Source organism: Alosa alosa, chromosome 14 (assembly GCF_017589495.1).
Source record: "Alosa alosa isolate M-15738 ecotype Scorff River chromosome 14, AALO_Geno_1.1, whole genome shotgun sequence".
NCBI lineage: Eukaryota > Metazoa > Chordata > Actinopteri > Clupeiformes > Clupeidae > Alosa > Alosa alosa.
Window position 1 is genome coordinate 9,122,049 of NC_063202.1, and position 12,362 is coordinate 9,134,410.

General features: G+C 40.4%; 1 non-coding gene across 1 annotated transcript; it reads left to right on the plus strand.

Annotated features, from left to right (window-relative positions):
* Positions 1 to 11,354: 11,354 nt before the first annotated feature.
* LOC125307726 lies at positions 11,355 to 11,515 on the plus strand. The gene has a single exon (XR_007195764.1). It is a non-coding gene; the product is annotated as a U1 spliceosomal RNA (small nuclear RNA).
* Positions 11,516 to 12,362: the final 847 nt, after the last annotated feature.

Sequence of the window (12,362 nt, forward strand, 5' to 3'; positions counted from 1 at the left end):
ATTGACAATCGAAGCCTTGAGCAGATCTAACTAAATATTGTAAATATTACGTGACATTACATAACCAGAGATGTGGCTTTCAATTAAGGGAAAGGTGTATTGATAATTAACAGGCACCAACTGAGACCCTGTACAGGCTGATGCAAATTGTAGCACTAATCAGCATTAGGTGAAATAAAGATTTTAAGAAACTGAATTATTTGTTTTTGTAAAATGTAACATTGTTACTATATACAGTACAACGCTGCTGTTGAGTAGTAGCATAGAAGAAGAAGAAAGATTTGGGGAGAGTAGAGAAAAATAAAATCAGAGATAGATTTTTCTGTCATTAGTGATCCATGAGCTAACATCTTTTTTTTTTTTTCAAAGGCTCTTTAACAACTGTGGAGTATTTTGATTTGGCAATACATCTATATATTGACAATGGTTTGATGAAATGGTAAACAATGCAGGTGTCGAACACTTGATGTTTTAAAGCACATTGTTTTGTCTTTTAGGACTAACTAGTGAGGGCTGAAAACAATAAAAAGTATTGAAGTTCTGAGTTATTCAGAGAATCTATTGATTTTGAATTCATCAAAAGGTGAAATAATATTGGACTGGTATGTCAGATATGCATCTATTTGTAAGTGATCATAAAATGTAGAGACACTGAATCAACCATTCATCTTGCCAGCTTTGCAGCTAATTACAATCATTACTATTTTGATGTTAATGGGCATGCCCTTTTCCCTGCCCTCGACCAATCTTAACAGATCAATATATCACCTGGAATATGTATTATCATATTACCAAAAGGCAGGAATCTACTAAAGATGAAACATTTGGTCTCAAAGGGCAGTCTCAGAGTATTTGGGATTGATGACAAAACTTCAGAAATAATTATGGAAATTAATCATACATGTGTACACAGCTTAGAAAGGACAGAGAGATGACAATACAAGAAACATTTGAATGAGATGGTGTAGGTGCATTAAATAGGCTATGAATCTCTGTGCACCTCACTTCTCTATTTTCTTTCAGAACCAGATCAATGTGGTGTGATTGTGGATGGGGCAGCATGACTGGGAACAATGTTGTGTGTGAATGAAGCATGCTTTGGATCTCTCTCTCTCTCTCTCTTTATTTCTCTCTCTCACACACACACACACACACTCTCTCTCTCCTCTTTCTCTCTCTCTATGTGCACACATCTATCTCTCTCTCACACACACACACATAAACACACTCTCTCTCCTTCTCTATCTCTCCTCTCTCTCTGCACACATCTATCTATCTCTCTCTCTCTCTCTCACTCACTCACTCTCTCTCTGTGCACACGTGTGTTTAAATGCGAAAATCAGACCCCTTGAGGGTTCCAAAGAAACATTCTCCCTGAATAATTAACTTCCAACAATGTCCTCATGTGAACACAATAGGGCAAATTGCTTTTTGTCCAAATAAATAAATAAATAAATAAATGAGAGGACATTCTTCTCATCAGCCTACAAAAAATAAACTGACGTAATGACACGATGGAGTTACCACATAAGGGTTCTGAGCTACAGACTCAAGTGTCTCTGCTAGTGCGCTTTCTGAGTAGTGTCCATGTGCTACGAACCACTCACACACAGTGGGGTCAGGGCTACACATCCATGCACCAAATTTGGGGGATAGATGGGTCTAAAGATAAAAGTACAGCCAGCGTTTACTTTTTAAACAGTGTCTTCAGTGGGGCAGGGCCTACTTGGTCTATTCTTTTAATCTCACAGATCATAGAACTCATACAGAGAGGAAATCCTTATAAAAAATATGTTTAGGTTACCGACTGGTATATTCCTTCACACTGATATGACTGTTTAGTCTAAGCTAACTTTGAATAAATCGCACAGTATTGTGAGGTCTCTCTCTTTTCAGGAGTAAAAACACCAAGTCTATTTTCTTTCACACATTTTACAAAAAAACGGAAATAGAGGGAGTGAATCAGCTACTTATTTGTAAAATACATCACCACTGACTTCTACAGACAGACCATAGCCAAATAATGCAAGTTGGTTGTCTTCCTGATGCTTCTACATTCTGTCAGTCTGGAAGTTCAACTTTAAGAGGCCAATGTTGTGCAAAATTAAAAGGCAAGTAAAAGCACCAAAATCCATGTGTCTAGAGGGGAAAAAAGAATGTTCAAAAAATCTTAATGCCAATTTACACAAAACAAGGATTGAGACTTCACATCTGTTGTTAAACCACAGCCCCCTCTCCTGGATGGAAAGAGTACAGGTTTTCTTACAACAAAAGATTACTTAAGAGAAGGACCCTGATAAAAATTTAGCTCTCTCAGCAGTAAGAACATGCTGAAGTGCAATCACCTCACACTGCTAAATCCTTTTCAGTCTGCCGTTTTTAACAAAATAACCACCCTCATAATGACCTGACTATACTGGATCAATTCCATTATAATCACTGGTCTCATTCCTTTTAACACACTAATTACTGAGGTGTACACCTCTCTGTTTACCATAAATCAGCGATTCAATATACATGCCTTTCGATTACAGCACTTCTTTTGTGTATCTGGGTTTTTTGTGTGTGTGAGCCAGTGAGTCCCTAACTGTTGTGAAGACAGTCTGAACAATACTGGGTAAATAATGATACATTTCGGGTGTAAAAATATCCAAACACTTTTGTTTCGGTGTCCTGTGAGCCAAACTTATTAAAAGTTACAAACCCCTGGGCCCTTCTTGATTTCAGCCAGATCCACCTCCTCAAAAGGAGGAAAAAAAAACAAAACAAAAAACATCAGAGTTCCAACTCGTGACACAAAACAGATCAGGGCCTGCCTTCTTTAGCATGTGGGCCTGGTTGGTTGAATCCTGTGGCTTCCTCCATGCCGAATGATGACAGCCTGCGTGGCCGCTTCGCACACCAGTGCGCCAGGGAGCCTGGCCAGGGCACGTTCCCTGGCAGCCTGCGGAGTCAAGCGGATCCAGATCCAGGCCCTTGGTTGGATTTCGGAGTCGGTGCCAACCCCACCCCCTAACACTCAGCCGTCTCCAACATACACAAGTACACCACACCAGGCGTGGAGTGGGACAAAGAGCAGTATCAGGCAAGGTACCTTCAAGATGGTTTAATAGTGGTTGCAATCACTCTTAATTACTTACAAAACATCATTGCATGACAGCTGAGGTACATGATTTATTTCATTGTTTTCATTAATCTATAATAAGTGTTTACTTTAAATAGAAATATATATATATATATATATATATATATGACACATTTCTATTCTATTCTAATCAGAAATTTGGTAAAAACAAGAAACTACAACAGGCTCAAAGCCAATATATATATATATATATATATATATATATATATATATATATATATATATATATATTACTGAAGTCTGCCTAGCATTGTATATTGAGAGGGAAAAAGCAACCAGAGGCAAGCAGAAGTTGTATTTTGCTACACTTGCTCAAGAAACAATGAAAGTTCTTTCAATCCTTCTGTTGTACTTTTCTAGCCTTGAGAGTACTGCCAGAGAAAAGCCATGTTACAGAACTAAGAACAAAAAAAACAGAAACATGAATAGCACACATTAAACCCAAGTGCTGCTCTCTTCTTTATTTCAATTAAAACAAGTTTTCACAATTCAAAGGCAGTCGAATCTAAAAGTCACTTTGATCTTGTAACCATAGGACAAACATGGGTCCGTCTGGGGAGGAGAGCACTTGTAATTCCACAACGATGGGGCATCTCTGTTCGGCAAATGTTTTAACTGGCACCGCAGACCCCTCAAAAGCACAAAAACGTTGGAGTGCGGAAACAGAGGCGGCAAACAAATAATCTGTCTTTCTAATGGAAACCGCCGAATGTCTCTGGGCCTGACAGTTTCTCTTTCATTCTTTTTCTCAATCTGCCGACCATCTTTTTTTCTCACAGAAATGATTAATCAAGCTTCTACATGTAAAAACACCGGGGGAAAGTGGCAGCTTTCATCCAACAAGGGAAAGTAATACGTTTAAGGTAATGACTAAAGGCAGGAGAGACTCAAGTGAAAGAATAATAATCTCCTCTCCATAAACACCAGTGAACCCCTGTGTTCTTAGACTAGACCTGACTTGTACATTTACATTTTTTTTTTTTACTTTGAAGTGACAGTGGTGCGTGACAAAAACGTCTTGGGACTGGGAATTCTATAAAGGATTCATTATGTCTTATTGATAATGATTTAGATACTGGCAGCAAAAAGAATAGGTCAGCTTTAGAAAAAAGTTAAAGGGCATGGAGGTGCATATAGAAATAAGCCAGTGGTCCAAGGTCATAAGTGAGACTTCTGATGCATTTATTTGGTTTTCTATACATTCTTGCACGGAGAATTATGCTCTGAAATGATTATACCACAAAGCAGTTGTTTATACCACAAAGTAAAAAACGCTTACAAAAATAAATAAATAAAAGGCTCACTGAAAATATAATCCATTACGTTTCATGTGGTGGCCATGTGGTGTTGACAAGATCTACCAGAAAGACTCAGTTAAACTTCAGCTTGAAGGTTTAATTGTATGACAGAATTTTGTAAATACAAGTTACGTTGCATAATATAGCTGGCTTTTGTAGATGGCAGGCTGTGTACTTCTACTGAAAGCACACAGTGCCCAGGATGATGAGGTGGTGAGGCCTCAAAGCTTTGCTCCACCACTCCACTAGAAAAAAAAATTAGGGGCAGCTGAATGCTGGGCGTGTTCTTTTCTCAGTGTTATAACGGTGCATACCACACACACACCAGATCACAGAGAACCCCCCTCCACTTCCCCATCCCACACACACACACACACACACACACACACACACACACACACACAAACAAAAGCACCACCTCTAGAAACCGTTGCCCTCGCCTTTCATCCTCTGCCAAAGCTGGGCCACAGTGCATAAAAATCTCACAATCGCTCGTCTGTTAGCGGGAGGCCATTAGCGGCGGCTAACAGTCTAACCTCTCTCAACGAGAGCCGACTCAGTCACGACTGCCTGGGAGACCCAAGCGTCCGACTGGGCAGCTACTGCTGTTAAAGACATGAAATAAATTAAAAAAATCTGTTGAGGAAAAAAACCCTGAATTAACATAAAGCAGCCTCCTTGGCATGAGGGCCAAGCATGCTGTGGGTTTTGTTATTTGGTTAGACAGGCTTTTTGAAGGTCAGGTTTCAGCTTCTTCAGATACTGGCATTAGTATGTAATCAACTGCCCAGTACTGTAGATGACATTGGGATACAATCAGAGCACTGAATGAGCACTATTGTTTTACGGTAATTGACCGTGAATCAGCTATGGGTTATATCCAAGTCTTAAATATCTGTGAGGTGTTGACCGTAAGGGCCATCCTCTCCATAGTCAAACACACCTTAAGGGTGTGAAATTAGAGACAGCTTGCACGTGTTTGTAGTGAGAGCATGGTGCCTGTGTTTTTCTTTCTTTTTTGAAGCACATGCCTTATGGACATGCAGATGAAAGACATGCAGTAGAGCATGAAAATGACTTAATTAGCGCTAATCGCTTCTGATGGAACATATTTCCACTATTTGCCTCAATTAGGTATGGTTAATTTCTCCTACTCGTTTTCTTTCTCAACCGACTGCAAGCCAATCTGTGCCAGGTGTGATTATTGACACATTATATTTACAGAGGAACACTGCACTCTCTCACCAAACTCTCCTTATATGAATCAGCCAGTTGAGCTCTGAAACCAATCTGCCCACTGGCACGAGTGCAGAACAGACGCATACTGACAGTACACTTGGCTTCAGCCTCACTCTCTTTCCTGAAACCTAAGGCATGTTACTTGCACTACTAAGAATCAGAGCGACTATTAAGCAATTGTGAGATTAACAACATATTTGCCAACACAAACATGAATCAGAGAGCACTTGAGCTGTTAAAGGACTCTAGGCCACCCCCGTTTCTCCAGCTCCACAAGCCAATCATTGGGTCACTTGAGGCTGCAGACAAAAATGCCTTCTGATTTATAATGTAATATCAAATCTGTTGAAAGGTAAACCACTTTATCAATCCACTGTTCATTTAAAAGCAATAACATGCTTCATTAAAATATACATGTCTTTTCTTTAGAACTTTTCCAGACAAGTTCAAGCTATGTCCAAACCAGTTGTAGTTCTAATATTTTTAAGAAGGCCAACTGTCAATAGAAAGAGGTTCACCTTGGGCCACCCAAAAGGTTCAGCTCAGACATAGTGTTGAAATGATTACATGGACAGGGATGCTATGAACACCCCACAATGTGCCAGTTCCAGGATGCACTACTCATTTTTACACTCTGACCCTCTAAATGTCCTGGTCATCCCAAGATGCGTCACTTCCAGCAAAACAATGCACTAACAAATTATGTATTGCTTAATAGACCATATAATTGCGAAATTACCTCTAATCATCATATAATGTTTGCATATGTGTATTGCATAACTTGGCATATCAGAGAAAGCTTCAATACTAACAAAATTGAAGATCCCATATATCAGAAAAATTACAGCAATTATCACTTCTCGGCCATTTGGCTAAGATCAAGTGTAGAAAAATGACAGCAATTATTAAACAAAAAGACAAGTTTCAGAAGAACAACATAACTTTGGGAGACAATATTTAGCTATCACCAAAAAGGCTCCAGATCCCAGTCACTTGGGTCTTGTTTATCATGAATAAAGCTCCTGCAGGCTTAATTTCATATAATATGATTCATTGACAGTTACAACATTTCTTCCTTCACATCTCAATTACCAAATAAACGAAAGAGGAAGACAAACATTGACCACATTCCATTGCTTTCATTAAGGAGACCTATATTAAGGAATGTAAATGACTGCCATCTGTACTTTGAAAACAGATGAGGTCCTTTAACCTAGTTGAACCAGAACTAGAACAATTTCACTGATTGAAGAGGGCTTCAATGTCACTTTACACCAACAAAAAGTTAACTTTGGACATAACGTATGAAAGCATGAGTGTAGTTCTTACGGTTTGTCTCAGCCCATCTCTTCGGGATGAAATGTCATGTCAAACAAGTATTTCTCTGGAGCCACAGAATTTCTGATGCCTGCTACTGCTTGGTGAGAGGAGGAGGGAAAGGTGCCATTATTGATTCATTCCACCTAGTTTTAGAGTTTTCCGTAAAACTCCCACCTGCCTGAAAATGTGTGGCCATCCTTCAGACCCAGACAGTGTGTTATGGGCTGGTGAATTAAAGGACACAGGCTGATGTTTCATTGCTTGTTTGCACTAGTAGAGAAGACAATTCCCTTATGCTAATGTTTGTACAACATGAATCTCTCCCCCCAGCCACCACTCCAAGGCTGCCGCAGGCCTTTTTATTTTTATTACCTGAGTGCTCCAGGGGCCCAAAGGCCAGCGCTGGCAACCATTTGCAGGTGGACGCGTGGAATATATAGCGTCATAAAAGTCAGCCTGCCATAGCTGCCTGAGCACAATTACAAATGGCATTATGTAAACCAATGTGTGTTCAACAGGAATAGCAGTATACCTTTAGCCCCCTCCAAAGCTCTCCACAAACCCAGGAGAACGGACCACTCCCATCAGCCGTGAACCGTTCAACAAGATGAGGCAGATCCAACTATTTGTTGCTAATTGAACGGTATGACTGTTGGCATTCATCTATGTTGGGTTTCACGAGGTTTCGGGTTTGAAAATGGAGAAATCACCTCAGGTCACAATGACAAGGGATTGCCTCTACTGTATATGCGGCTCTGTTTAGAAAATATAATAGATAATTTAACACTCCATTTGAGTATTTTCTAGGGTGAAATTAGCATCTTATTTCTTGGCAAAGACATAGGCACACTCACTGTGCCTTACACACACACACGCACACACAGATGCCCAGGGGGCCAACAGGGAAGTAAAGGACAGCGTTGTGTCAATACTTTGGACAGTAAGTGCTGAATGAGCACTACTATGTGTGAAGGGATTAACGAGGACACCATCACTATGACTGGAAAGAGAAAGAGAGAGATAGAGAGAGATTGTGTGTTCTTAAGGGTGTCAAATCATCTGTGATTTGAGGTCATAAATGCAACATTTTAATTCAACCATTTCACAGAAGCCATTTCTGAACATTGCACAAGTGGGTACGAGTATGTGTGAGAACCTGAGAGAGAGAGAGAGAGAGAGAGAGAGAGTGCAAGAGAGAGAGAGAGAAGGAAAGAAAAGATGGGGTGGGCTAAAGAGAGATTCCACATGCATCCCCAGGCCTCATGAACGCTTCCCTGGCACACGGCCGCACAGCTCTCGCTGATCACACTCCTCTGCTTCTTTGGTCTGCTAGACCCTCCCGCTCTCCCACTACTCCTTCACCACTGGCCTGGGCCACTCCATGTTTGAAATTAATTAGCGGACTCCCTATTATTGAGTAAGTCTCAGGGTTTTGCCTGAAAACTGATGAAATATCAGACAGCCAGCCGGGGGCTGAGGCATAAGTATGTGAAGGAGGTCAGGGGTTAATCCCCATTGATTTTTCTCTGCTTGCATCCGGGAGCCGCTGCGGAGAGCGAAGAGGCCATTACCCCACAAATGCTTTTCTAAGCCTCTGTGTAGGCATAGACAGTGATCACTGTTACCCACAGGACTACAAACAGATATGAAAAACAACAAACATAATAGTTTTTTGTTGAGGATCAGAAACGCAACATCACCATGTTACATGTAACAGATAACGTCAACCACAATAGTTATGTTAATGGTGTATAATGTTGTTTTTACCACCATATGATCTCTCTGGAATAAGTCTAGGCCTCCGCAATGTCTTTGAATAAAAATCTATGTGACCTACATGACCAACTGTAGGCCTGTTGCTCATAGTTTAGGCCTATAAGCATGTATGGTTTACCTCACCTCAGTCTCATGTTTCAAAGTGCTCAAAAGTTTATGATCAACAAAACAAGATTTTTGAGGGATTGCCAAACACCTCATTTGATTGCCGGGCTTTTCACATCATCATGCGACATTGACATGAACGTGTGTGGTTAAAATTTTTTGGATGCGCCATCTCCCATTCTCTCGCTCTCACTCTCATTCTAAATCCATAAAAGTAATTGGACAGGCATACTTGTACAGTAACAGTCAGTCCAGAGTTTAGTAACATTCCTTCAACATTTTTCAAGTGAAGCACTTGTTCACCAGTTAGTGTGTCAGAGTGAGAGCTCTGCTGCACACACAGAAGCCCATATCCAAACACACAAAGTGAGTGCTCTGGTGCCCATAAGCTCACAAAGAGAAGCAATGAGGGTGAATCTGTCCCATTGACAAACGCTCTTGTGTTCTATTGATAAGCTGGGTTGAAAAAAACCCGGCCCACGATGGATTCTCCTCCTGGAGGAAATCCAATAGGAACATACTGAGACACTAATGCCGCATCCCAAACAAACAGAAACACTGATCAATGACCAGCAATCAGCAGATCGATCTCACATTATATCATTGGCCTAATTTAGGCAGATAATATCTAATCAACACGGCACCTCCCACGCCATGCTGGCCTGACACCAACAGGTGGCTCATGTATCATCTGCAAGGTGAAATGAAGCCTTTGCCTTTAAACAAGCACGTGAATGGTCAAATGGTCTTGCTATGACGCTATGTCATTCTTGAGTTGTACCTTAAGCTCTACCTTATGGTTTTGATGTGTTCCCAGAAAAAATTGTAGTTAAGTAGACTGTAGTTAAGTTAACAGTATATTAACTAGTACTACTAGTAATAGTCTATTAACTAAGTTAATAGTACATTAACTTAACTACAAAATACAGTCTAACTTAAAATAAAGTCTTCCTCAGAGTCAAGCTGCTGTGCGTCGAAATGTTAGTCGTGTGTTCCTGTCTTTTCCTGGATTCAGTCATGTGAAGTGGCCAGGGCCTAATGCTGATGCTGATACTGTGATCCTACTCTGTGAGCAGTCATGTGAAGTGGCCCAGGGCCTAATGCTGATGCTGTGATCCTACTCTGTGAGCAGTAAGGGGCTAGAGTGCAAGTGATATCATTCTATCGTCAGAATAAATTAATTTGCTTTAACTTTTTCATTCCTTTAAAATGCAAATATATATACATAGATCATATTTGATGGCGTAAATGTTGACTTGCATATTTCTTGTTGATATTATGATCACTTGTGCTGTCATGCCCATCAAAAGATCTCACACATACTCAAAACTATGTGAATAAATAATCAGCAACGTGGATCTAGCCTCTTAAAGTATAGCTCAGGTCCAGGAAACCTAGAAAAGTAAACAACTTTAGCAGGGTATACCTATAGCCTTCTTAACACATTAAAAAACAGCATTACCACTCAACCAATCACAGTTTTTTTTTCAGTTTTGATTCAAATAAAAGTACTCAACTGCACAGGATCAAACTACAGACAAATGAATATAACATACAATTTAAAAATGCAAGACATAAAATATAATTTCAGGCAGAAAAAATAACTAAAGAAGCACCTTTGTTTGCATGGTAGCTTGGCTTGTCTGCAAATAAGAGAGGGGGCGCATTCTCTTACCATTAATTTGTGCAAAAATTCCACCAAAGCAAAAATAATTTCTCAAATTAATTTCCATTCTCTCGCCTTCTCTCCCTGTTTACCTCCTGCTCTCGTCTCTCTCTCTCATTCCCTATTCTTAATCCTATCATGCAGGCAATAAGTGTATGCTGCATGAACACATTTAATTTTCCCCGTTAGTCCTGGGCAAGCCCAGAGGTGAGCTTTAATAAGGATCAATGGCACTTTATCTAGGACAGGACCCACTTCAGCGCATGCAAATTAAACTCCAACCCTTTCTTAAAAAAAAAAAAAAAAAGCATTGGATTTAATTAAAAAGAAAACGTAAGACCACGGGCTCTGCTCTGGAAATTCAATTAAAGGATTTATGCAAAGGTTCGCTAGCTTTTTGTGTTGGTGTTACTGTTTGTATAATGAGCTTTTCATATTAAAAATCAATAGGTAATCTAGAGTGGAGGATCGTTCTCCTCTACATGTTTTTGAGATCAATTTGTGAGCTAGTCTATCAGTGATGCTGTCTTGGCCGTGAGCTCTAGACAGCCTTGATCTCTTACTGAACATGAACAACTGTGATTACCTGTAAACAGGACCAAGGATGCAATGTTATCAGTTGGCATGATGGAATTCACCGTATGGATGTAAAAGATTATTAGATTTACATGCAAAGGCAATTTAATAAGAGAACAAAGGAATGCAAGCATATGCAGGGTTCACCATAAGTAATGGCCCACTGGCCCGGGCAAGTAAAAGAGCAGGTCGGATGTCGGGCAAGTTAGTTGGCCCATCACTGGCCTGCATACTTACCTGGCAGGGGAGATACCATGATCAAGAAGGTGGTTCACCTTTGGCGAGGCTCTGCCATTGCACTTCGGCGGTAGCTGACCCGAACGAATCTCGACTGCGAATCTCGACTGCATAATTTGTGGTAGTGGGGGACTGCGTTCGCGCTCTCCCCTGAGGGGCAGCCGTGGCCCACTGGTTAGCACTCTGGACTTGTAACCGGAGGGTTGCCGGTTCAACCCCCGACCAGTGGGCCGCGGCTGAAGTGCCCTTGAGCAAGGCACCTAACCCCTCACTGCTCCCTGAGCGCCGCCATTGTAGCAGGCAGCTCACTGCGCCGGGATTAGTGTGTGCTTCACCTCACTGTGTGTTCACTGTGTGCTGAGTGTGTTTCACTAATTCACGATTGGGTTAAATGCAGAGGACCAAATTTCCCTCACGGGATCAAAAAAGTATATATACTATATACAGTTTTCATTGAGTTCAGCTCACCTGTGATGGTTACTAGTTGAAGCCAAACATGTCAAGATAGTAAAATAAAGAGTGCGCTCATTTCAATGTAATAAATTAATGGTTTTGTGTAAAAGTGACTTTTCTGGGCCAGTACAAATCTGATATACTAGCCTGAGGGGCAAGGGGGTGAAAAATGAAATGGAATGAAAAATGTTGAATACTGCATATGGTTCCTTGAAGTGAACACTTGTCTTTGCCAGACAATTTAACTGACAAAGGAACAACAATTTATTATATTCAACCTAAATAAACCAATTATTGATTATCATCCTTTGGTATATTTTCAGGTTTGTGGACAAGTTGAAATATTTCCAATGGCGGATTTATTCTAGCTCTTTACAATGTCTCCTCGAGTACATTTTAGGTAATTGAGCTGAAGCTGGTTCTTGACGGCCGTAAAATGTATGCTTTAGCTATGGGAAATCAAGCCATTGCTGGTTACTTCAAAAGTTTCTTGCAAACAAGTCTGTTTCTTGAAGTTTTTTTGATGGAACTCCATCTTGTTTGCATT